Here is a 24944-nt window from a genome sequence, read left to right on the forward strand (position 1 = left end):
GTGTAACCGATGAAATAAACATTCAGCATTCCTCGAGTCAGATCTGAGTGATTTTGTTTGGACATAAAATATCTTTGTGTATATTGAGTTTCAACTGTATCTTCATTGATAACTTTTAAATAAAAACCTTGCATTTTTTATTTCTTTTTTTTTTGAAGAAATTTACACAGCCTTTCATAATTAGCTTAGGCCCCAATCCTTTCTCCGGTGCTCCCTCCTTTTAACTCTCTTTTGTATCGGCAAACCAAATTAGCTCTCATCGTGTTCAGGAATCCGCGTTCTATGGTCGACCAGAGAAGCTGTGAAGATGAAATTGCAGTGAACTGCACTAACAATTTATAATCTAAAGAGTTATTTTTGTTTTCTTCGGGATTTATTTTAGTTTTAAACTCCAATAATACTTCAGCGATACATTTACTTTAGTTTTCGTATTTTTAGATATTCATCACTTTTGGAATATTATTATGATTTGTAATTGTGCAAAGTAAACATAATTATCTAATGTTTAAAGTTAGAATAGTCGGGAACAAACTTGTGTTTGCTAAAGTCGGTTCATATGGTGTGAACAAGAAATGTCTAGAGAAAACCAAAGTGTCCAGAATATTAGATTATTTTTGTACAATTGCAAGTCATGTATACTTATAGTTCAAGTTGTTGTAGCCTATAAAAAGGCAGATGAACACCATTCGTAAAAGTGAGAGTAAGCAAATTAATAAGAAACTAAAGTTTACGGAGAAACAATCTTGCTCCACCACTACTATATATCTCTATCTACCAGGATCTCTGTATGAGCAACTCACACCATGCTCATACATCTCCACACTAGTTCTATCAAATCACTGAGAGTTTACACATAAATTATAAACTTAGCCACGACGATCGAAGAAAAAAAAAGTTAATCGAAGAGTAAGTTCGCGAGAGGAGAAAAGCGATGAGGTTGTGTGAAAACTAAGCATAGGGGAATGAGGTATATATAGAGGAGATTAATCTCAGAAAGGTGTAGTCAGAAAAGGATTTTGTATCATAGAAAGAAATACTCCTAGTAAATAAAGAAAAGCGATTCATCCGTTAACAAGGTGGGTCAGTCGGTATTAAGGAATCATAACTTGGGCCGGACTGGGTGGTGAACTTTTTTAACCAATATAAACCATAAGTAGAGAAGTCATTCTGTTTCTCCCCAAGCAGAAGCCAGAAGTAGGACTAGTTTGCTTCACAAAATTTTTAACATATTTGCTTATAGAAGAAGGATCCAAAATATGATACAGAAAGGTATAACAGTCCTTGTATAGAAACTGGTTAGGGTAAAGTAAGATGGAAAGGTTTTCTAGACTACCTCCGGTAAGGTTGTGGTTGTACTTGTTTTACCTATTGACAAATTCGTAACTTCATTGCTGTCTACTTCAGATCCGAAAAATATCGCCGCCATGAATGTAAGGGTGGAGGCTGGAACAAGGTTGTACTTGTTTTCTCCATTGATAAATTTGTAAATTCATTTACTGTCTGCTTCAGTTCCAAAGTATCTCCGAGGAATTCCACAGCCATGAATGTGAGGGCAGAGGCTGGAACATATGACTCTAGGTACACTGCCTCTGAACAAACCCCTTCCACCTTCAATCATCCAAATCGTAGCCACCGCCTTTGCAAAGTGATAGCATTTAAAGATTGTATATTTCAAATTTAACCCATCCTGTAAGTAATTATTTGATAAAGACGTAGGATGTAAGAACCCAAAGAGATAGTACTAACTACGTCTTTGAAAATATAAATAGGCCTTCACAATATTGCAAACTGATTATGTCCAGCTTTACCTCACAATCAGACCTTGTACTTGGTCTTGTTTGGATGAAATCCAGCAGGGTAAAGAGATATGCAATAAAACCAAGAAGAGGGGTGAAATGCAATGTCATTGCAGTAATGAAGAACAGCCACACAACGAAATTGCAACTATCATAAAGAAAGATTCTTTGCTAGCATACACGCATCTGAAGAACAAAAAAATGAAAAACGGGAATTGAATTTCAAAATTAAAAGTTGCGTAACAGTTAAAGTTAAATTGTTCATGCAAGAGACTTACCACCAGCCAATCCCCCTAGTAGTAACCCCTTGACAAAATTAGGTTGAGTATCTGAATTAGGCAACCATCTTTGCTTCCCATATTCAGCAAAATCCTTCAGGGATTCATAAAATGTAACCTGCACATACAAACGACCAATTTGAGACAAGCATAAACATCCATAGTCAGAGATCATCCAAATTGTTCACCAACTGAGAACTTAGTGAATTAGCTCAGAATATATAATCCTCTAATGCTACAACAAAGAAGTGCAATCATCCTACATTTTCAACGTTGCCGAACTTAGAATCTGTCAATATATGAACGAAGTCGACGCCTAAACAAGTAGTAGCATGGCACAATCCATATTACATCTACGTACAAAATTTTCAATACCATAATGACCGAGGTTTTCCAGTATACTAAGTAGATACATACCATAAGACCAGCAGCATCTCTATGACAAATAATTGAGCAACCAACAAAGAATCAGCAGTCAAAATGATATGCTTATAACAAGTTTTTTAATCATTTTCTGAAACAACTGAGCAAATTCTTGACACCAATGTATTGGTATTCACTGACCAGATATCAACTACTTAAGAAAGCAAAAGAGTTACTCGAATACAGCCAGGATATTAAATTTCTACTTTTGTTTCTTCCTAATTTACTAAATTTGCTAATTCGTGGAGTTTGGCCCAAGAAAAGAACAAAGTTACAACCAGAAAACCAAATCATCATTGCACTATAAAACTGGAATGGGCTATAATTACAATATATCAGACAGTAGAGGGTATACAAGATACCACTGAAATGCCCATTATCCATGTAGTTGTAAGATACCACTGACATGCCCGTTATCTATGTAGTTGTATCGACATTTCCAAAAAGCATAGTGACTAACAACATCGACTGAGAAGATAAAAAGTAAAGCAAGAATCAGCATAAGGAATCTAGTGCTTTATATTACTTTCTAAAGTTACTTCTTTGTTTTACTATGACAAAGACAAACGATTATCAAGATAGAGTCGACGGATCCACTAAAACATACCCAGTATACAACCCCCACCCCCACACCTTGTTGTTTCCAAATTGAGGAGCCTGCCTGAAATATTCAGGAGTAGTTTACATACATTTTTCCTCCAGATTTCTGCCAGACATTTTCTTTCATGACAATAGAACTCCGAGATATTTTGGTGCCTTGTACCTGCATTCGCTGCGTCACCACTTCACATGGTACATAAGCCAAACTATCTAAGTATTCCTAAAATTAGGTATTAAGGTCCGATACACCACAATCACCTGTAGTATTCAACTGCACACGCTTTTAAACATCAGGACCACATTTATGATTGTAAACAGTTGTAGATTAAACTAGTTGCTATCAAAGAACTATGGAAGGTCTAATTGGACTGGTCGTACAGAGACGAGTGGTAGTTCCAACAATTCAGTTAGTTACCAACAACCATGAACTCACCTATGTCAAGTTACAGCTAGTCCATCACCATGTAATATCATAACCTCTACCATCAGCTCATTCATGACCCACCAGCAATACGCCACACCACCAGTCCAGACTTTTGAAAACACCTGCACCTCAAAAAATATCATATCAGCTCCATAATGATTACATTAACGAAAGAACTGAAAAGAAAAGCAGCAGAACTTCAAAGAAGCAAATCAAAAAAGAAAGAACGAAAGCAATGCGTTTAATGGTATCCAAAAATGAGAACTCGGACATGGCTTAAGTGTGAACGAAGGCTTTTTGGTTAGCTGAAAGTTCGTTTATCATTTTAGGTAAAGAAGATTGGTTGAAGTACTCTTAAACTACTTTCACCATTATCATCCACTATTCAGTGAACAGGACATAGCCACAAACAGTGGTGGAGCCAGAAATTCAAACTAGGGGTAGCTAAAAGAAAAAAAAAATTGGAAAGGGATCGCGTACTTAGTGAACAACTGTGGGCTCCTTCAATTATCAAATGAACAACAACAAATATGAGCATAACACGGAAAACAAAAAACAACACCTAACAACAATGGATTAGTAGTAAACTAAAGAATTTTAAGTGCAAAAGAAGTAAAATACTTGCCAATTATATTCTTTTCATGGTCACACAATGCAGAAGAAGAGTACTGATCAAGTTATCCAAAAGATGAGTGGGCTAGGAACAGAACGTATTTCTATTTGCAGACTAAATAAATGGACGTGCCAGACTAACTAGCGAAAGTGCTGGGCTAAATATTGCATCCCCTTAAACTTTTCCTTTCCGCCTCTCCTTTCATTTCCTACTCTGCAAAGGAAACAACCGATAGATTTTGGAAGGTACATATTTGGGATTTGGTGGACTAAATTCTTTGGACCTGGTGGACTAAAGGGTGAATTACTAACAACTAAAGGTTTTACAAGAATAGGGGGGGAGGCTACAGCCATGGTGCACCTGTATGATAATAAGCAAACATTGTCAAGTGAAACCCCATACACAATTTAAAAAAGAAAAGAAACCCCATACACAAATTTCATTCAGAATTACAAACTAAACACTACTCAAGCATAAACAAACTCCGGTTGAATTCAAGAAATATGATTTTAGGAGAAAGATCATAAATTAGGATTTAGTAAATTTACCCAAAAGACTGACTGTTTCTTGTTCGTTGAAATATCTAGTGAAAAACTTGAGCAGGATGACAGAGAGATCATCAGTTGGTGCTGGAAGCTCCACTTTAGCAATTTCAGGGTGAGATATAATAAGACCATCTCTCCTTCCTATAAGGAACTGGATAGAAAGGTCCACCACTCTGCAATTCCAACAATCCACAAAAACCAAAACCAAACTCAAAATTGAAGAAAATGAAACTCAAAATTGAAGAAAATGAAAAGATAATCAAACCCTAAATGAAGAAATAGTCAAGAAATGGAAGAAGGATTTACCAGAGCAACACTATCTCTTGCAGAAGAACCAGAATATCAGAGCAATAAATAACACCAGGACAAACCGATTCAACGCTGGATTTAATCTTGTCAACTACATCAAATCCTCTCAAAAATTGACAGAAAAAGGTTGAGATAATGCTTGGTTTCCAACCATTGAATTAAACCATGGAGATGATGATGAAGTAACAAATAGAATCTTCTGTAATCGTAGAAAGAAATACAGATACTGCAAACAAAACGTAACTCCATTCTTTTTAAATCAAATTTCTCTCAATAAACGGGAGGAGAGAGAAATAGCGACAGGAAAATTTAGCCCTAGATCTTCGATTTCTCACTCATTTCTCATCAAAATTCTTTGATTATCTGTGTTTTTTCTTCAGTACTAGTTCGAGTTTGGAGGAGTTCGTTGCACTTCTCCAAAAATCAGCCAAGGATGAAGAAACTGAACTCTACATGATGAAAGTCCTTTCCCGTCCACTTCTGAACATCAGGTGGGAAAGTCCATAATATTCAAAGTTTTTTTTGTTTTCTTTTTTCTTTTTCAACATTACATTCTTGACAAGCTCCGTAAGCCCGTCCAAGTAGTCGGGCTAGTCCATTGACCGACCCAAAAGGAGAAGTAATAATTTTTTTATTTTTTTTTTGAAGGCCAATTTATTAAACTATCTCAGTTAACTGAGGTTTGCAGAAATACAAGAGGGTGGAGAATTTTCATCCCACCAACTATTTATATTGTCCCGCTTTTCTGAAAATCAATCACTAAGTGAGAGAGGGACCGGCTATGTGGGAGGATGGTCAACCATGTAACGTCCAGGTACTCGAGTGAGCATGCACCAAAGTCATTTGTAGACCAGTTGGTGAAAAAATGATGAAATGCTTGTTTAATCATTTATTGAAATAGTGCTCGTCTGAGCATTAGGCAATAAAACCTAATTATATAGAGATGAGGGAAAGACCAAGGGATATGAAACCGGCTCCTGGTGGTCGTGTGACCAGCTGGTAGTTGGTTGGAAAGAGTTTGAACTCAATAAAGAGATATTAGGTCAAAGTTGTTAAAGTATATGGAACCATTTCCTTGCAAGCCTAAGGGTCGACCTTAGACGGTCAAGGTGGCATGCCCGTATCACCATAGTGTCCGTGTCTCAATTCTGAGAATTTTGATATTTTCTGGCGCGCGTTCGAGCAACATTTTGGATTTTCGGAAGAGTTTGATCTTTGGCTGAAATTCTCGATTTTGCTCGAACGATCAAGTAAAACTTAGCTTGTGGAACAAAAATTCTAAAAAATATTAAAATAATAATATTTTAATATTTATGTGAGACGCCTAGTCGGCCATATGACCATTTGACTTTTTGGCTTTTGACCGTTTGAGCGATATTTGAGAAAATATGGAAAACCAGGGTTTGCTCAAACGGAGGAGTTTCATGAGATGAAGGAAATAACAATAATAATAATAATAATAATAATAATAATAAGCATCTCAGGCACAGACCCAGCATTTGCAGAATTCTATTTTGAGGCTGCCTGCTACAACCGACTTATGCCTTGTTTCCATACTACTTTACAGAGTTTCACACAAGCTTGTGAGATCCCCCTCTCTGATTTCAACATTAATGATGCCGCCCCTCATTACATGAAGTCATTGGCTGCTATCTACTTTGGAGCTATCAGGGAAAAGGTACTTACTCGCTTTTCTTTTTCTACACGTGAAGCTACTGTTTGGAAATGTAATAAATCTGATCATGCTATGGATTTTCTTAAGGCAATACCTATTCCTGGGCTCAACCAGGCAGTTGGTTCCAGGCAGTTTAGCTCGGTCTTACAATATCGTTTAGCTATACCCCTTTTTGAGGAAGGTAATAAATGTACCTGTTGTGGCAAACTCATGGATATCTTTGGAGACCACGCTATCCATTGTGCTAGCGAGGTCGGGCTTAAATTCAGACATGATTTAGTAAAAGATATTCTGGCAGACATGTGTTACAGAGCTGGGGTTGTGGCTAGAAAAGAGGTTTCTTTGGGTGTCATCAATAATAAGGATTTTCGGCCAGCGGACATCATGGTTTATAATTGGATAGATGGGAAGGATGTTTGTTTCGATGTCACTGGGGTCTCTCCGTTTACCAGTGCTAAGTCACGCCACTTCGTACCAGGTCACGCCATTTCTGCAGCAATTAATCGCAAGAACACTAAATACTTAGATGTTTGCACTTCTCTCGGATATGGATTCGGTGTTTTGGCTTTCTCCACTTTTGGCGAGCTTAGTACGGATTTATTAACTTTCCTGAAGAGATTAAGGAATTGCATGGTAGGACATGATGCCAACTTTAAGATAGGCAATTCTCTTTTTCATAGGCTAGGAATTTTTATTCAGAAAGGTATTGGTGCCCAACTTGTTGCTAGGCTACCCACCATCTCTTGTAATATTGATTTTGATTAATAAATGCCTTAGTGGCTCCCTTTTATAATAATAATAATAACAATAACAATAATAACGGGCACCTAGCTCAGCTGGTCATCCCCGTTTCCGAAAGTTTCATGCGCTCCAGGAGGTCCCAGGTTCGAACCCCCAATGACATAATATTGCAGAAATTAACATGGAACGTAGTGTTAGTTTTCCCCCCTTGTGACACAATCTCAGCCCCGCATCCACTTCGGTTCCCTTGTCTAGGTTACCCATGAGGCTCGCTGGTAGGCTAGTACCGCAACCTGTTCAATTAATGTAGTAGTATGTTGTTGGAGCTTAGCTTGTTAGGCTTCCATCTAGTTAATGTAATACTCTTTATCCATTAATAAAATAAATGACTTTTAAAATAAAATAAAATAATAATAATATAAGGGATCATAAGGTGTGGGACCTGTTAGAGCATAGCTCGGTTGAACCCACCAAGCGTTGGTATGTCAAGTTTGATTCTCATATTTTAGTAAATAAAAACTCATCTAAGAGTCGCTTGATTATGTACTAGAGACAACTTCGTATAGGTTCGAATGGAAAGTCTAGGAATATAAGACATACAAATATTACTCGAAGACCTGAAGAACTTGAAGAATTAATGATCTACAACGACAACATCATCCTTCCTCTTGAGGTTAGTAATATTGACTTGAACTGTTTCATTCCTAACGTATCTTTCAAGTCGTGTTATCTTAAAAACATAAATATTTTACTCTAATAGTGAGGCATGATCATATGATCGTAATATTAAGGAATTAGACTACGAAGTATAGCTGTCTCACACAAACTATTAGCTTCGAAGCAATTTTCAAGTGATCGAATGATCAATACGAAACATTTCAAGTCTATATAAAATGACTGTCTCACACAAATCATGTAAGATGTTACCAGGCGATTTTCACATGATCATCTTTTGAATTTCTTCAAGAATATAAGATGAACTTGGTTAAAGCGAAAGCTTACCAACACATACTTTGAGAAATATGTAAGCGAGTTAAACTCAGCCCGAAATATCAAATGTGTATAATCAAAGTCTATATAGATATACGACTTTTGTCTCAAATAGGAGATAGAGTAGATTGAATTTTGAGTAATACATGAGTTCAAGTCTCCACATACCTTTTGTTGGTGAAGTTCCACAAGCTCTCCTTAGTAGTTCTTCGTCTTCAATTGATGAACGCCGTGAAGTCTAAAGCTCAACTACACTTTCTATCCCAATCCAAGACTTAGATATAAGTAGACTAGAAATCAAGACTTATAGTTTTGGAAACTAAACTTGACAAACAAGCTTGAGATAGCAATGCTTGAGAGTTCGACCGATCAGTGCTCTAACAGTCTCCCCCTTTGTCAATTCTAGTGACAAAACTACCAATACATATGGATTACAAAATAAATAAACTTTGTAGCTACTCATCCAAATGTTTGATTTCCTTGGTTCTTCAACATTACTCGAAATCTTCGTCACTTCCAAGTACTCCAATGATTCTGAACGTGTTCAACCCATCATCAGTGTTGTTGAAGATCCGTAGCCATAACAATGAGAAAACATGAGCTCTCAATTATTGTTATATAGTGTCATAGTATTATTACACATCATCAAAGTCCAATTGTATCACAACTTTGACAACAATACTATGGTGATATGTATCACTCCCCCTTAGTCAATATTTCATCTCACAATGAAAACCACTCCCCCTTACATATTGATCCATAAACCATATGTATTTGTAGTGTGAACTACACATTAATTCCCCCCCCCCCTTTTTGTCAATATAAATTGGCAAAGGTGCGAAAACTAGTGGGATCATAATGAAATTCTCATAGAGATACTTCATGACTAAAAGATAACATATCAACTTTGTTTCGATGATTTCACATAGTCGAAACTTAGTGTTTTCATCAAGGAGTTTATAAAGATACAAGAAAACTCCTACAATATTCCACAGCCGCAATCCCCACAAAGATTTGGCAATTAAGCACAAGTTCAATTAATAACTCTCCCCCATAAAATGTCATTCCCGAAAGAACAACAAGAGCGACCTTACTTTTACAAGCAAAAAAGGGTTTCTTTGGACATTAACAAATTACATGAGACACGAATTTGTATCCAGAAAAACTCAATTAAATTAACCACAAGAGAACCCATGATTAATTTAATCGGAAATGCTCAACATAAGAGAACTTACAGAGCCACACAGTACTTTCACATAAAAGTAGATCAGGGAAAGATCAATACCGCGGAATATTCAAAGATTCATTCTATTTTCATCAATATTTGCATAATGATATCATAGACTTAATCTTTGTTATCAAAAGTTCATTCTATCTTCCATCAATATTTGCATAATGACATATAATATACTTAACTTTTGACACATATGGGACAATCATAGTTCACGGGCGCAAACACACATATCCCATAATATTATTTGCAATATATAAAACCAATAAAGCTTAATACTGCAAAATCATCTTCCAAATCAACTTTAGAGTCTAAATAAATAATTTAAAAACATTGCAAGATGAAAATCATTGGCAATAGCTATACTCACAATCATTGTTATTCCAAACCCTAGTTATCCTTCTTAAAACACAAGAATAAATTCTCATAAGAAGTTTCCCAGACAAAAATAAAAACATCAAGAGATAAGGAAATTAATCATCATCTTCATCATCCGAAACCATCCAAATGGCTTGAACAATATCCATATCTTCGTTGATTTCGGGAAACTTAGTAGCAATTGTTGGAATTCCAGCTTCATAATCATCATACTTATGCTTAAACAAGATTATAAGAACCCTTATGCTGGAAAAAAACCATAACCCTAGTCTTATCATGCTCAACATTTTATGGCTACACAGAACAGTCAAGTAATAAGTTTAATTAACTGAACATATATAGTCACCATATCAACACAGCAACATGAAACATAACAGTACAAGTTAAGAAGAAATAAATAAAAGCATATCAAACAGAAACAGAAACATGAACATGACTTAGCTTCTACTTCTATTTCCTCTCATTTCTTAATTAATGGATTATCAGAAGAATATATATGTATAAGTGGCTAGGAGAGGGCTGAGTCGTTATCTATGTGTCATGCAACCTATCCATCATTAGTTGGATGACACCTCAGCAGGTGAGTCATAAAACACCTAAGCTGCTGACTGCAATATTAATTAGCATTAACCCAGATTAACCAAAAGATGATTACCTTAAGCTAAATAGGATTACCTTAAGCCAAACTGATTTGTTTCTAAACCGACATAAAGTATAACATTCTCCCACTTTGGTTAGCAACGGAAAACTTTACTAAAACTGCACGCTTAAGTCTAAAATGTACGCTAGGATTCGACCATAGAGACCCACACACCATTTAAGAGATGCATACGCCATTTCTACAATCAGAAAACTAGACGGGCCATTTTATACTTAAGTAAACTTCACTTTAAACTTTATGCATACACTTTAAATGGCTTAACCGTATGCCAAAATAAAATGAACCATAAACTTTATTTTTCAAATTAGAAAACTTAAACTTGAATCCATCTTTATTTCCTTTCACCACAACTTTATGTGATTTCTAGATACTTCTCCGTCGAGACAAATATACATCTGGCTCAATTAAGAGGCATGTTTCCGTTAAAACATATAAAAAGTATACATCTGACTCAATTAAGATATGTCTGACAAGACATTTAACATATCCGAAGAGACATATCTGAAGAGATTCATCTGACTCAATTGAGATATGTCCGGCAAGACATTTAACATCTCCGAAGAGACATCTCTGAAGAGATTCAACTGGATGGATTGAGGTATATATCTGTCGAAACATTTTACTGTCTCCATTAATGAGTAACGTCTCCGTCGAGACAAGCATACAGACCTGTCCAATAAGAGATATATCTCCGAAGAGAATAACTTTTTTCTCAAAATGAAACGTGTCTCCGTCAAGACCCTTTATCCATCTCTTTATTAGATTAATCTCTGAAATATTTATTCTATGTCTCAAATGAGACCTCGATCTCCGAAGAGATCCTTAACTGCGCTCAAAAGATCCATGTCTCCGAAAAGATCATTTGTGTCTCACTCGAGACCTTGATCTATGAAGAGATTTTTATCTGTGTCTCACTCGAGACGTGTTCTTTTCTCATTACAAGCTATGTCACGAAAGGGACTTTCTGTATGATTTCCCACTGATTTTCCGTTCTTTAAACACCATAAACAGCAAACAAGTTAAATAGCAAGAACAAGTACTTATTTAAGATGGTAAACAAAACAATGTTATCACACTCCCATTGTTCTTCATAACTCTTCCATATGAAATGTTGTCAACACTTTTACTATACATAAATAAAACATTAGAATAGATTCATTTCCATCAGGTGCACCTTTGGGTAAACCATGATGTATAATGATCTTTACTTCCAGGTTTCAAAACTTTATTTCTCAACATACATGCTTATTATCACCTTAAACAGCTATACATACAAACGAAAACAGATAGCATATGAATAAGCACCACATAAACATCTTAAACTTAAAATACAAGACTCGGTATCATCGCAAGACACCTTTGGGCAGAATTGCGATATACATGAGTCAAATCCTAACAAGTTTAAGGTTAAATTTTAATGCATTGAGATAAAAACTCTACAAACCTTTGGGTCCAATAGAGCACAATATTCAATAAGTAGGAAACATGATTCAATCCAAATATCACAAATATGAATTACCTTTGTGAAAAACTCATACTCGTAGCATTCAAAATAAATCATAAACAAACCTTTCTTTAATCGTAATTGATGAAGAATTCTTAGTTACTTTATGGTTTCCGTGGTCTGAAGTGAAAGACTCTTCATCTCTATCTAAACTTAATTACACTAAGTGGGCAAGACCATCTTTTCTAGTTGGTGATGACAGTCTTCGTTTTGTCTATGATCCAAACACCACTAATGTCATGGAAGTCACTTATTGTGATTTCAAATCATGTGATCCAACATCGCCACTTGCCACCTACAACACTGGGAACGACACAGTTCCAATAACAAAATAATGCCACCAGTATTTCATCAGTGGCAATCGTGTTGACTGCAACAATGGCCTCAAGCTCGATATACATGCTACCAATTCATCAGTTGTTCGGTTTTTGCGGTTAGGCGGCCCAACCTATGACGCCAATGGCTATGGAAAAATACCTGAATTTGAAGATGCACCTACAGGAGGAGCAAACGCGACTGAAGACACATCATGCGATTCAGATTCATCTACATGAGAGGCAGCAGCTTCGACTCCAGCTATGTCACCTACTTCTACAGAGGCAGGCCGCAGGAGGGGAGGCCAAGTAGTTCGTGCATTACGTTTTCTTTATTAGTGTTGGAATTGGACCTTTGTTTTTGAGTTTATTCTTTTATTTTGTTTGATAGATCAACTTAATGTTTTTTAATGATGATTTGATTAAATACGTTTATTGTTTATGAGTAATTCATCTATGATTCTTTTCTTCTGTAGCTAAATAAACATACACATATTATCTATCTGTCGCATTGTTAAATCACAATCCTTGTAAAACAATATTCAGGATACTCGATCTTAATGCAGAAGTCTTTCCATCTGGCTAGTGGAATGATCATTGCTTTGTCGTCAGTCTTGTAAGCTACTTGGATGGGTGACTTTTGACTGTTAAGGCTAGTAATTCTTCTGCTACTATATATATTCAGCGTAGACATCGGGAGTTGGAATTGGCTATGTTTTGTTTATCTCATGCTACAGAAACCCATTTGAGTACCCATTTGCTTTTTCCATCATAGAAAAATAGAGACGAGATAGGAGACTTGATGCTGGAAAAGTTACAAGCACTGATCCAATTCTTAGAACTAATAGATCCAATAAGAGGCTGGCTTCCTTTTTTATGCTTAAGACAATTGTTCATAATCTGAATGATAAGAACAATCAAAACTAATGATTCTAGTTGTAGTTGGAAAAGGAATATACTTGGAACGAAGGTGGCGGTTCTGTGAGGGTCGCTCATAGACTCATAATTCTTGCCTCCCTACTTCATATTCAAAGAAGTTCACTTTTGATGTGTATATGTTAGAAAGTGCTGCAGGTAAGAGACATTAGACTTGCGTTTGATCACTTGCAATTTTACTGCAGAATTTTACTACCACAACATAACATTACTTTGTAATAACTATGGGTTATCTGTTTACAAGTATAGTATGATGACAAAACTAGTCATGGCATGTATATTCTGGAGAATGGATATCTTCTTATTAGTAAATCAAATGGTTACAAAAAAACCTGTTCTTATATGCGTGAACAGATGAAAATAAGGAAACAAGATAAACAAGATATTACAACATAAAGAGAATATACATGCCTAATGAAAACAATATATACTATCAAATAATATCTCAACAAGATAATATCTTGGAGATAATATTTCTAACACCCCCTCTCAAACTCATGATGGTGCAAAGCACATATTGAGTTTGGAAGCCAAGAACTTCAGACGAGTAGAAGGTAAAGTCTTAGTAAAAATGTCTGCTAGCTGCGATTCTGAAGAAACATGGGGCAATGAGATTGTCAAGTGTTTGAAGTGATGAAGAACAAAGTGACAGTCAATCTCAATGTGTTTTGTACGCTCATGGAACACATCATGTGGGCAATATGAATATCAGCCTTATTATCACAGGAGAGTGGAGTTGGCTCAGATGATATAACTCCCATATCTTGAAGAAGCCACCGTAACCAGACAATTTATGAAGTAGTGTGAGCAAGAGCTCGATATTCAGCTTCAGCACTAGAGCGAGATACCACAGATTGTTTCTTACTACGCCAAGAGATTAATGAGTTACCCAAAAATAGGCAATATCCAGTGGTTGATCGTCGATCAGTAACGTCACCTGCCCAATCAGAGTCGGAGTATGCACGAAGACGAAGATCCGAATTACTTGAGAAGTGTAAGCCTTGATATAAAGTACCTTTGATGTATCGCAAAATTCGAAGGACAGCAACATAGTGTGTTGATCTTGGATATGACATAAACTGGCTTACATTATGGACTGCATGGCTGATATCTGTTCGTGTAATAGTAAGATAGTTAAGACTCCCTACAAGCTGACGGTATAGTGTAGGATTAGACAATGTTTTTCCTTCGTAATTGTTGAGCTTAACATTCAGTTCTAGAGGTGTATCAACAGTCTTGCTATCAGTTAACCCTGCTGATTAATGATTTTTCGTGGTTATAGTAATGAGGTTCAAACTCTCGGACTTGTGAAGATTAAATTTAAAGGTTTAATAAAATTATATACAAAATTATTAACAATGGGTGAGAGAGGTAACCAAGACACTAGATTCCACTATTATGCAAAATTGAATGATAAATATTTCAAAACTCTATTCAATTCTTAAGTCCTCTTTTATCTTTAATTCACTATCAATCATACAGATTCTCAAACATTATTTGTAAACCTTAAGCATAGATTATCAAGAGATTAAACCAAGCATAACCTATCAAACTGAATAACAAATAATTAATACAATCATTCAAATAATTTAAAACTCTGCAAAAGCAGCGATTAGGTGAATTATATAATTAAATGAAATAGTTACCCATTTATGTTGCGTGAATAGCTTCCTCCATTGCATTGGTTACGAGGGAATTAGCTCATCATAGTAAAAATGCTCTCAAAATAATTTATTATGGCTCAAAAATGGTTTACAAATGATGAGAATAAGAGAAAATGGTGTAAACAGCTAATGTGCGACCCACAGGAAGCGTCACACAAGAACGATACATATGAATTGCTGTAATAAATTACGACCCACACTCCGCTGTCGCTGTCACTGTTGAAGAACGACTGCTCTGGCAGGTCCGTTCTTCGTGTTCTTCATCATCAGCAGCAGCAGCAGCAGAGTTTTGTTAAACTCTGATTTCGTCTTCTCTAGCTCTCTCTAGCTCCCAAAACTCTCGACACCCTTTTCCAAACTGTTTTGCCTTGTATTTATAGTGAATTGGAGCCAAAAATCCGACCATTGATTGCATATATTCTCCATTTAATCCAAATATTCTCGGCTGCCAATAATAACGAAAATTTCCAAAATTAACTCTGTCACACGTTAGAATTGGTTCTGCACACTCCAATTCAGCTCTCCCACGCCTAGTAAGTCGTCGAACGTCCCTTAATCACTTCCATGCATATCCAAAACACACACAACATCGTGTACAAGGTGTGTTCAGTCCGTGTAGCTATGTTTTGAGCTCGAGAATCAAATCGATATTTCCAGCCAATTCCGATCAAATTCGACACCCAAACTATCTTCCTTAAGATAAATCATAACTTCCTACCAAGTTTGAGCGGTTGAATCGCACTCTAACCCATTCATTTTGACGATCACAATTCTGCCAGTTGAAAACTTCATTTCCCGCCAAAACACAAATTCAAATTGTTGAAGAAGGTGCCCCTTATCAAGAGTGCTGGGGTGCGAATAGTAATTGGGGTGGAAATAGTAATTTTTCTGGGTTCCTCCGGGACATTTCTGGGACGCTTCCGGTGCATTTCTGGGGTGCCTACGGTACATTTCTTCGGGGTGTAAAACACTGCTTTTTGAGCCCATTTCGCCGCAAGGGCTTATTTCTCTAAAATTTCCTACAAGAACACAAAATAACACAATAAGTACTTAATCGAGTCTAACAATATAGAAAATTGATAACAAAATAGACTCATAAATGCGTCTATCAAATACCCCCAAACTTATTATTTGCTAGTCCTCGAGCAAATTTATTCTAGAAAGGAAAATCATTTGAACCCCTAGGTGGCCCTAGTGGCGGAGTGTTGTCTCCGGAGGGTTTACCAGAGGTGTACCCACAAAACCTTTACTCCAGACCCTAGCTATCTACAACGAACCTTGGAAGGCACTAAAGAATCTCCTTGGTTGGCATACAATCATTGACTATAGGAGGAAGTACCCTGATGCGAAATTCCAATTTTTGTACACGAGTTTACACTCAAGCATACTAAAATTCATATAAAGTGACAGAACTCTACTCAGATAGTTGTACTATGGACATCATATTCGGAGTCAAACTAATCATATGGATAGAAAAAATAGATGGAAATAGAAAAATGTAGATGGTTTTGATGTTAACCAAATGATCGATGTTTCACATATCTTTCTGAAGGCCACTGCCAGAATGAACCTATCCTAATGGACTGAGATACCGGTCTGACTAATATCAACACAACTGGCATATACAAGGGAACAGTGGTCAATAACTTAAATCTAGATCAACAAACTGGCAAATACAAGGGAACCAGCAGTTGACTACACAGAACAATAACCATTTTTTTTTTCAACTTAACGGCATGAATAAATCTTTTTGATCCAAGCGCATGCTTCTTGTCAGCAGATTACACGATAGTTCCCACGGGTCCTGCATTCCACGCTTGCTTAGGCGACGGAAACAGGGAGAACACACGCATATTTCTATCCAAGTGTTAATACTTATTCCGATTGGTCTAACTGGTCCGGTCTTTTTTTTTTTTTAGTAACTCAGACACTCTAATTCACCCTAGCAGTGGTAACAACTTGAATCGTGTGCCCCACCTAATCACTTAGAGAAACATAGTTTAAAATGAAAAAATAAAATAAAAAAAAGAAATGAAAAGGACTCAACGAGATATGGTGCAACTATCATGTTATTTATAACACCTGAGCTATGTGCTTTTATGAATAGACTCTATAGATGTTTCCATCTAATCAGATTGGTTCCTCAACTCCTACAACCAAAATGCTTCCATCCACTTAGATTAGTTAGTGCCTACCTAAATACGCATAAATTTCTAGTCTCTGGAGTTTATTTATTGCAACTAAAAAGTTTCTCCCATACCCCCAAACTTAAATCTAACATTGTCCTCAATGTTCTAAAGATGAAACTAAAAGCATGAACAAGGAGAAACTGTTACCATTTGAAGCGAAAGAGTTAAGGAAAGATATTACCGTGTTGCATGAGCATGGGATACCTCCCAAGAAGTGCTAAGTTTAAAGTCTTCAGCCAGACTTAGAAAAGGATTAATCAACTCGAACCATAAAGTAACAGTCGAAATAACTGTGGGTCTTCAAAACCAAATAGAGCTGACCATAGGAAACTGTAGTGAACCAAGAAAATGGACAAGAAAAGCATGCCCTTACCTAGTTTCCTGAAAACTATCGCTAATTGCGGTTCAGGTTCTATGAAAGGGTTTAAATAGAATATTTTCATTGGCTGCGTTTCTTCATATATGGGATCCGAATCACTAGGTCTTAGAGTCTGTAAAAACTCAAATACGAACTTAGAATCACGAAGTAATAACCTAAATAATTGCGGATCCTCTAAGTCAATCAGATATGACTTACATAGTTGACCACAGTGAGAGTAGTGATCATTCTGAGGAAAATGTGTCGATTCTATTAACCTAAAGTACTTAGGCTTAGTCTCAGAACTTAATATTCGACTCATTTGAAACGTCCCCACAGTTGGAAGAAAACTATTTGGTGGGAAAACAAAGTCAATCTGGGTATCATAGCCTGGGCAAACCACATCAACCAGAGGATGGGTTTCTAATAACTGAGCTTCTTTCTGGACATCATTAGGTTCGGGAAAACGTGTATGAAGATAATCTTGTAAGATGGTTGAGGCACAAATGTCAAGTCCTACAGGAGGGTACTTTCTAAGAGTTAAAACACACGGAGAATGATAATCACCCCCAAACTTTGAGTTTTCTGTGTCTCTAGAAAGACTAGTCACAACTTCCCTAATTTCTAGGTCATCAGATTCCTGTAAATGGTCAATAGATTCTTCTAAGTTGGGTTCATCCTCACTCATTTCTACGATTTTATCATCTTCTAAGACTAGTGTTTCTAAATCGCTAGATTCTAAAACAGTATTCTCAGGGTAAACTCTTTCCTCTAAACCATCATCACAATCATATAAAGGATTATCAGAGAAAGGCTCATAAACTAAGGTTTTAATCATAGTTACCTCCTCCGATGCACTGATAGGCACATCAAATAATGGATTATCCAACATACTGCAGGCTAAATGATCATGAACTACATCGTCTAAAACGGTGGTATCTCTAGTCAAATCCACATCCTTTTGAATAGGTGAATAATTATTAAAATTATTTGGATTTGTATTAGAAACAACACTATCATTATAAAGCTCAATTGGAGTAACAAATTCCTGATCACTATGCCTACATATTTCATGTTCTTCATCAATACTATCCTCATCATAATCATCACTATAATAACATGAAAATGATCGAACCTTATCAAAACAAGTAGTGTTACCAATTCTAACCTCGTCCTCTAAATTAGGCAAATATTCACTATTGATATCAAGGGTAGAATTAGAAACCCTAATTTGGAAATTTAGATTACTTCGAGCAGCATTAGCCAACTGTTCATTTTCTGCCTCTAGACGTGCCTGAATTTCACTGAGCATAACACTTATACGTTCACCACTCTCGTTTATCATCTCAGAATATCGTGTACACTCTTCTTTTGAACTATTCATTGCAACTAAACGTTTATACGTCCTTTCAATCCGTTGTTGGGTCTCTTCTAGAGATGGAACAGGTTCAGAAATATCATAATCAGGACTAGTTTCCAAAAACGAGTAACCAGTACTACAGTGTTCCTGATTTTCTTGCTTGTAAGACCAATTCGCGTGTGGATAGTAATTGGTCTCACCATGGTATGAACCATAACCTTGAAAAGGTTGGCGTTCCCAACTACTATTCCCACCATGGTCATAAAACTGATGACGTCCATATTCAAATTCAGGTCGATACTCATTGTATTGGCTTCTATCGTACCAGTTCGACATTCTTAATTGCAAGGGAATTCTACACAACCACAAACAAGGCCGACTCGACTCTACCAAAACAAACCTAAAGATTTCTATCAAACAAAAATCATGATGGCTTCACTTAGATTGTTTTCTAGACCAGCTTATATTCCTTCGAAAAGGAATTCGTTACAATTTGAGCACACCCCTCTGGAATCAATCCGAGCTAATGTAAGTTGAATCGAGGCGAGGGAAGCTTAGTAGAGCTTTGATACCCAAGGCCTCACCGCATTAGAAGGCGGCGCAGTCACGCATTCAACTCACAGAAACCATCATGAACTTTGAAGTGTGCTTAAAGAGCAACCAATATTTTTCGAACGAGTTTCCTATTAAGCTCGTTACCCTATCGGTCTCGTTCTATTCCAAATTTTAAAGCTTGGGTTCGCGTTAGGTTTCGTTTTCCTAAGGCGGGCAAGAAGGGAGCGGTGATGAAATCCGAACCCTTATCTTGTATTGGCCAGGCCTTGCCCTTTACTAGGAATTTTAAAACAGTCCAAATTCGTCCTCAATCAATGAATCACCTTAAGGAATACAGTAAACCCGCTGACAGGAGATTCGCGAGTGTTTCGATGGACTTACCTCCCGTACCAGACAGGGGATGAACCGTTGAAGTCGACTCGGGCCACGACTCCTATGTCATGTACGAACCCGAGGGGCCGAGACGATATAGTAATCGTCATCCTTCCCTGCACACAGTTTATATAATTTTTTTTTATTTAATAATAATACCCTTCCGTAGGGTTAAAAAAAATAAAATAAAGTCCAATTGTCCAGAATAAAGTCCAAATAAAAAGTCCAAAAATTACAAAAATTATGAAAAATAAAGCCTATTTACAAATCCTAAAAAAAAATTATGTCTTTTTTTTCTTCTCTTTTAGCTTTTAGCTTTAAGCTTTTTGTTCCCAAGTCCTTAGTATTCCACTTCGAACCTGTAAATCAAAGACACAAAAAGAAACGTAAAAAGGAACAAATAATAGTAAAAAAAAATAAAAACCTAAAAATTCTACCTAAGCACAAATCCGTGTTGGCGGCGCCAAAATGATTAATGATTTTTCGTGGTTGTAGTAATGAGGTTCAAACTCTCGGACTTGTGAAGATTAAATTTAAAGGTTTAATAAAATTATATACAAAATTATTAACAATGGGTGCGAGAGGTAACCAAGACACTAGATTCCACTATTATGCAAAATTGAATGATAAATATTTCAAAACTCTATTCAATTCTTAAGTCCTCTTTTATCTTTAATTCACTATCAATCATACAGATTCTCAAACATTATTTGTAAACCTTAAGCATAGATTATCAAGAGATTAAACCAAGCATAACCTATCAAACTGAATAACAAATAATTAAGACAATCATTCAAATAATTTAAAACTCTGCAAAAGCAGCGATTAGGTGAATTATATAATTAAATGAAATAGTTACCCATTTATGTTGCGTGAATATCTTCCTCCATTGCATTGGTTACGAGGGAATTAGCTCATCATAGTAAAAATGCTCTCAAAATAATTTATTTTGGCTCAAAAATGGTTTACAAATGATGAGAAGAAGAGAAAATGGTGTAAACAGCTAATGTGCGACCCACAGGAAGCGTCACACAAGAACGATACATATGAATTGCTGTAATAAATTACGACCCACACTCCGCTGTCGCTGTCACTGTTGAAGAACGACTGCTCTGGCAGGTCCGTTCTTCGTGTTCTTCATCATCATCAGCAGCAGCAGCAGAGTTTTGTTAAACTCTGATTTCGTCTTCTCTAGCTCTCTCTAGCTCCCAAAACTCTCGACACCCTTTTCCAAACTGTTTTGCCTTGTATTTATAGTGAATTGGAGCCAAAAATCCGACCATTGATTGCATATATTCTCCATTTAATCCAAATATTCTCGGCTGCCAATAATAACGAAAATTTCCAAAATTAACTCTGTCACACGTTAGAATTGGTTCTGCACACTCCAATTCAGCTCTCCCACGCCTAGTAAGTCGTCGAACGTCCCTTAATCACTTCCATGCATATCCAAAACACACACAACATCGTGTACAAGGTGTGTTCAGTCCGTGTAGCTATGTTTTGAGCTCGAGAATCAAATCGATATTTCCAGCCAATTCCGATCAAATTCGACACCCAAACTATCTTCCTTAGGATAAATCATAACTTCCTACCAAGTTTGAGCGATTGAATCGCACTCTAACCCATTCATTTTGACGATCACAATTCTGCCAGTTGAAAACTTCATTTCCCGCCAAAACACAAATTCAAATTGTTGAAGAAGGTGCCCCTTATCCAAAGTGCTGGGGTGCGAATAGTAATTGGGGTGGAAATAGTAATCTTTCTGGGTTCCTCTGGGACATTTCTGGGACGCTTCCGGTGCATTTCTTGGGTGCCTACGGTACATTTCTTCGGGGTGTAAAACACTGCTTTTTGAGCCCATTTCGCTGCAAGGGCTTATTTCTCTAAAATTTCCTACAAGAACACAAAATAACACAATAAGTACTTAATCGAGTCTAACAATACAGAAAATTGAGAACAAAATAGACACATAAATGCGTCTATCACCTGCACGTTGAAGAATGTCAGTTGCATACTTAACTTGAAAAATAAAATAACCATTAAAGGATTTATCGACTTCTATCCCAAGAAAGTATCTCAAGAGACCAAGATCTTTCATCTCAAAGCAAGAAAATAGATGACGCTTCAAAGAAAGGATTTCCTTTAAGTCACTGCCAGTAATGATCATGTCATCGACATACAGAAGGAGAATAACCATTCCTTTCTCTGTTTTTCGAGTAAACATGGCTGAATCATATGCACTCTGACTATATTCATACTGAAGAATTGCATTTGAGAATTTTTCAAACCAAGCACGAGGTGCTTGTTTGAGACCATATAATGCTTTGTTAAGTTTGCATACTTGATTTGGAGCATGATGTAATCCAGGTGGTGGTTGCATATAAACTTCTTCTTGAAGCTCTCCATGGAGGAAGGCATTCTTGACGTCCATTTGGTGAAGATCCCAATTTTGAGTAGAAGCAACAGCAATGAGAGTACGCACTGTAGTCATGCGAGCAACATGAGCAAATGTCTCTTCATAGTCAATTCCATATTCTTGTGTGTACCCTTGAGCCACTAAACGAGATTTACATCGTTCTATTTTTCCTTCTGAATTTGTCTTTATCTTGTAAACCCACTTGCTACCAATAACTGACTTTCCTGGAGGAAGATCTACCATGTCCCATGTATTTGCATTCTTGTGTGTTGTTAACTCCTCTCCCATAGAGTCTTGCCAGTCAGGGATTGCAACTGCTTCCCTAAAAGATTTGGGTTCATGTAGAGGCAATATAGAAGATAAAGAACAATGATAATCAGAGTACTTAGATGGTGGTCGACGAGCACGAGGTGGCAGTTTTGTATCTTCAGTTGCATGATTCCTTTCTGGGGAAGCAATGTCAGGATTGTCCGTAGAGTCATTGGTGACAGTTTCCAAGACTTCTGGAGATGGAGTAATTGCAAGCTCAAGAGTAGTGATAGGAAAATTTGGCTGAGATGTGATTACGTCTTCAAAAGGATCTATAAAGGAGAATGTTTCTAAACTAGATGTTTTGCTACTAGGAAGAGACCAGAATGGTATTTTCTCCCAGAAGGTTCCATGTCTAGAGATGCGCAATCTTCTACTTTCTAGATCATAACAGCGATAAACCTTTTGTTCTATTCCATATCCTAAGAACACACAAATAGTATTCTTTTTACCTAGTTTGTTACGTTCTCGTTCAGTAAGAAGAACAAAACATGTTGAGCCAAAGACACGAAGTTCATAATAATTTGGCGGCTTACCATAAAGACTTTCATATGGAGATATTCCTCCTATAACAGTAGTAGGAATACGATTGATGGTGTACACTGCTGTAAGAACAGATTCTCCCCAAAAGTTAGAGGGAACAAAAGCAGAGAGAAGTTGAGGTCTTGTTGTCTCAATAATATGACGATGTTTTCTTTCTGCAACTCCATTTTTCTCTGGAGTTTCAGTGCAAGACAACTGAAGTTATGTACCTTCGGATTTGAGAAAATTTCTAAAAGGATTTGAGATGTATTCGCCTCCCTGATCTGCACGAAAGGTTTTGATAGTTTTTCCAAACTGAGTTTTAATCATCCTAGAAAAATCCGAGTATAGTTTTAGAAAATCTGCTCTTGAGTTGAATACGTATATCCATGTGAAGCGAGTATAATCATCAATAAAAATCACATAGTATAATGCTCGTCCCTTGGATAGAATGGGAGATTTTCCCCAAACATCAGAATGAATTATATCAAAGGGTGCAGTGGATAAAGTAATGCTATTACTGAAGGAAAGAGCTGGTTGTTTTCCCAACTTACATGCAACGCAATGAGGTTCTTTTTCTAATTGATAGACCCTAATAAACCTTTATTAATCATATAGGTAAGACGAGAAAAAGAAACATGTCCTATCTTGGAATGCCAAAACATAAATGGAGAAATAGTTGAAGGCAAAATAGGAGCAGATGCAACAACTTCTTTATTCATAAATTGCTGAGGAATGATAAGACTTTCAAGGAGATAAAGTCGACCAACTCTACGGCCTATCCCAACTAGCTTCCCTGTCTTGGAATCCTGTATCACACAACCAGAAGGAAAGAAGAAAATATTAAGTCCTTGATCACACAATTTCCCAATGGATATAAGATTCATTCTAATCTTTGGAACAAGAAGCACATTAGGTACATATATCTTATTTGTAACCTTAACTTGGCCGATGTGAGTAGCAGATATTGCTGATCCATCTGCGTTCGGATATTAGGTGTAACAATGGGATGTTTATTCTCAAATAGAGTTGAATCAAATGTCATATGGTTTGATGCCCCTGAATCAAGAAACCAGCCAGTTGAAAGAATACCTGATGGAGCTGAGAGAGCAGTAGCTGCTGAGTGATTATTACCAAGTGCTTGTCTGAGCATCTTCTGAATTTCAGCTAGACTGGTTTGTGTGACTGCTGCTGATTCTGAACTTTTCTCAACTGCTGGTGTGGCTAATAATGATGGAGAAGGATTATCTGATGATGTAGTTGCATGCTGCCTTCTTCTTTCTCTCATATTCCTAGATGAAGGTGATGTACAGTTTCCTACAGTGTGTCCAGGTTCTTTGCAGTAATTGCAATGAAGCTGTGAAGTTGAACTTTGAGACATATCTGATGTTGTTGTGTTAGGTGGCATAGTACAATTTTTGGATATATGTCCAGGTTTCTTGCAGTTATAACACACAGTTTGAGTTGTATCACGATGATATTTTTGAGAACTAAAATGATTGTTAAAGCTTGTTCGAGAAGGTACTGCTAGTATGGTGGGAATATCAGGTTTAATGCGTTTCCTAGTTTCTTCAGTGATAAAGTAGGGGTGATCTATGAAGAATTGATGCTCTAACAGTTTAAAATTCATCTCTTAGTGCCATTAAAAGCTGAACTAATCGTGATTCTTCCCTATATTTCTCCCATATTTCAATATCTGTTGTCCAGTTAGGCTCCATAAGAGATAACTAATTCCATATGACAGACATCTCAGAATGAAAATCAGAAATAGATTGATC

At 36.6% G+C, this 24944-nt stretch overlaps 1 long non-coding RNA gene across 2 annotated transcripts; it reads right to left on the bottom strand.

Annotated features, from left to right (window-relative positions):
- Positions 1 to 787: 787 nt before the first annotated feature.
- Positions 788 to 5486, bottom strand: LOC113349064. Of its 2 annotated transcripts, XR_003359921.1 has the most exons (7): positions 4986 to 5486; positions 4683 to 4852; positions 3531 to 3643; positions 3105 to 3368; positions 2075 to 2192; positions 1809 to 1982; positions 788 to 1687 (listed from the first exon to the last, which is right to left on the bottom strand). It is a non-coding gene; the product is annotated as an uncharacterized LOC113349064 (long non-coding RNA). The 2 variants fall into 2 exon arrangements; XR_003359920.1 differs by having other exon boundaries at positions 3105 to 3643.
- Between the last annotated feature and the right edge of the window lie 19458 nt (positions 5487 to 24944).

The sequence above is a fragment of the Papaver somniferum genome, chromosome 2 (genome assembly GCF_003573695.1).
Source record: "Papaver somniferum cultivar HN1 chromosome 2, ASM357369v1, whole genome shotgun sequence".
In the NCBI taxonomy this organism is placed as follows: domain Eukaryota; kingdom Viridiplantae; phylum Streptophyta; class Magnoliopsida; order Ranunculales; family Papaveraceae; genus Papaver; species Papaver somniferum.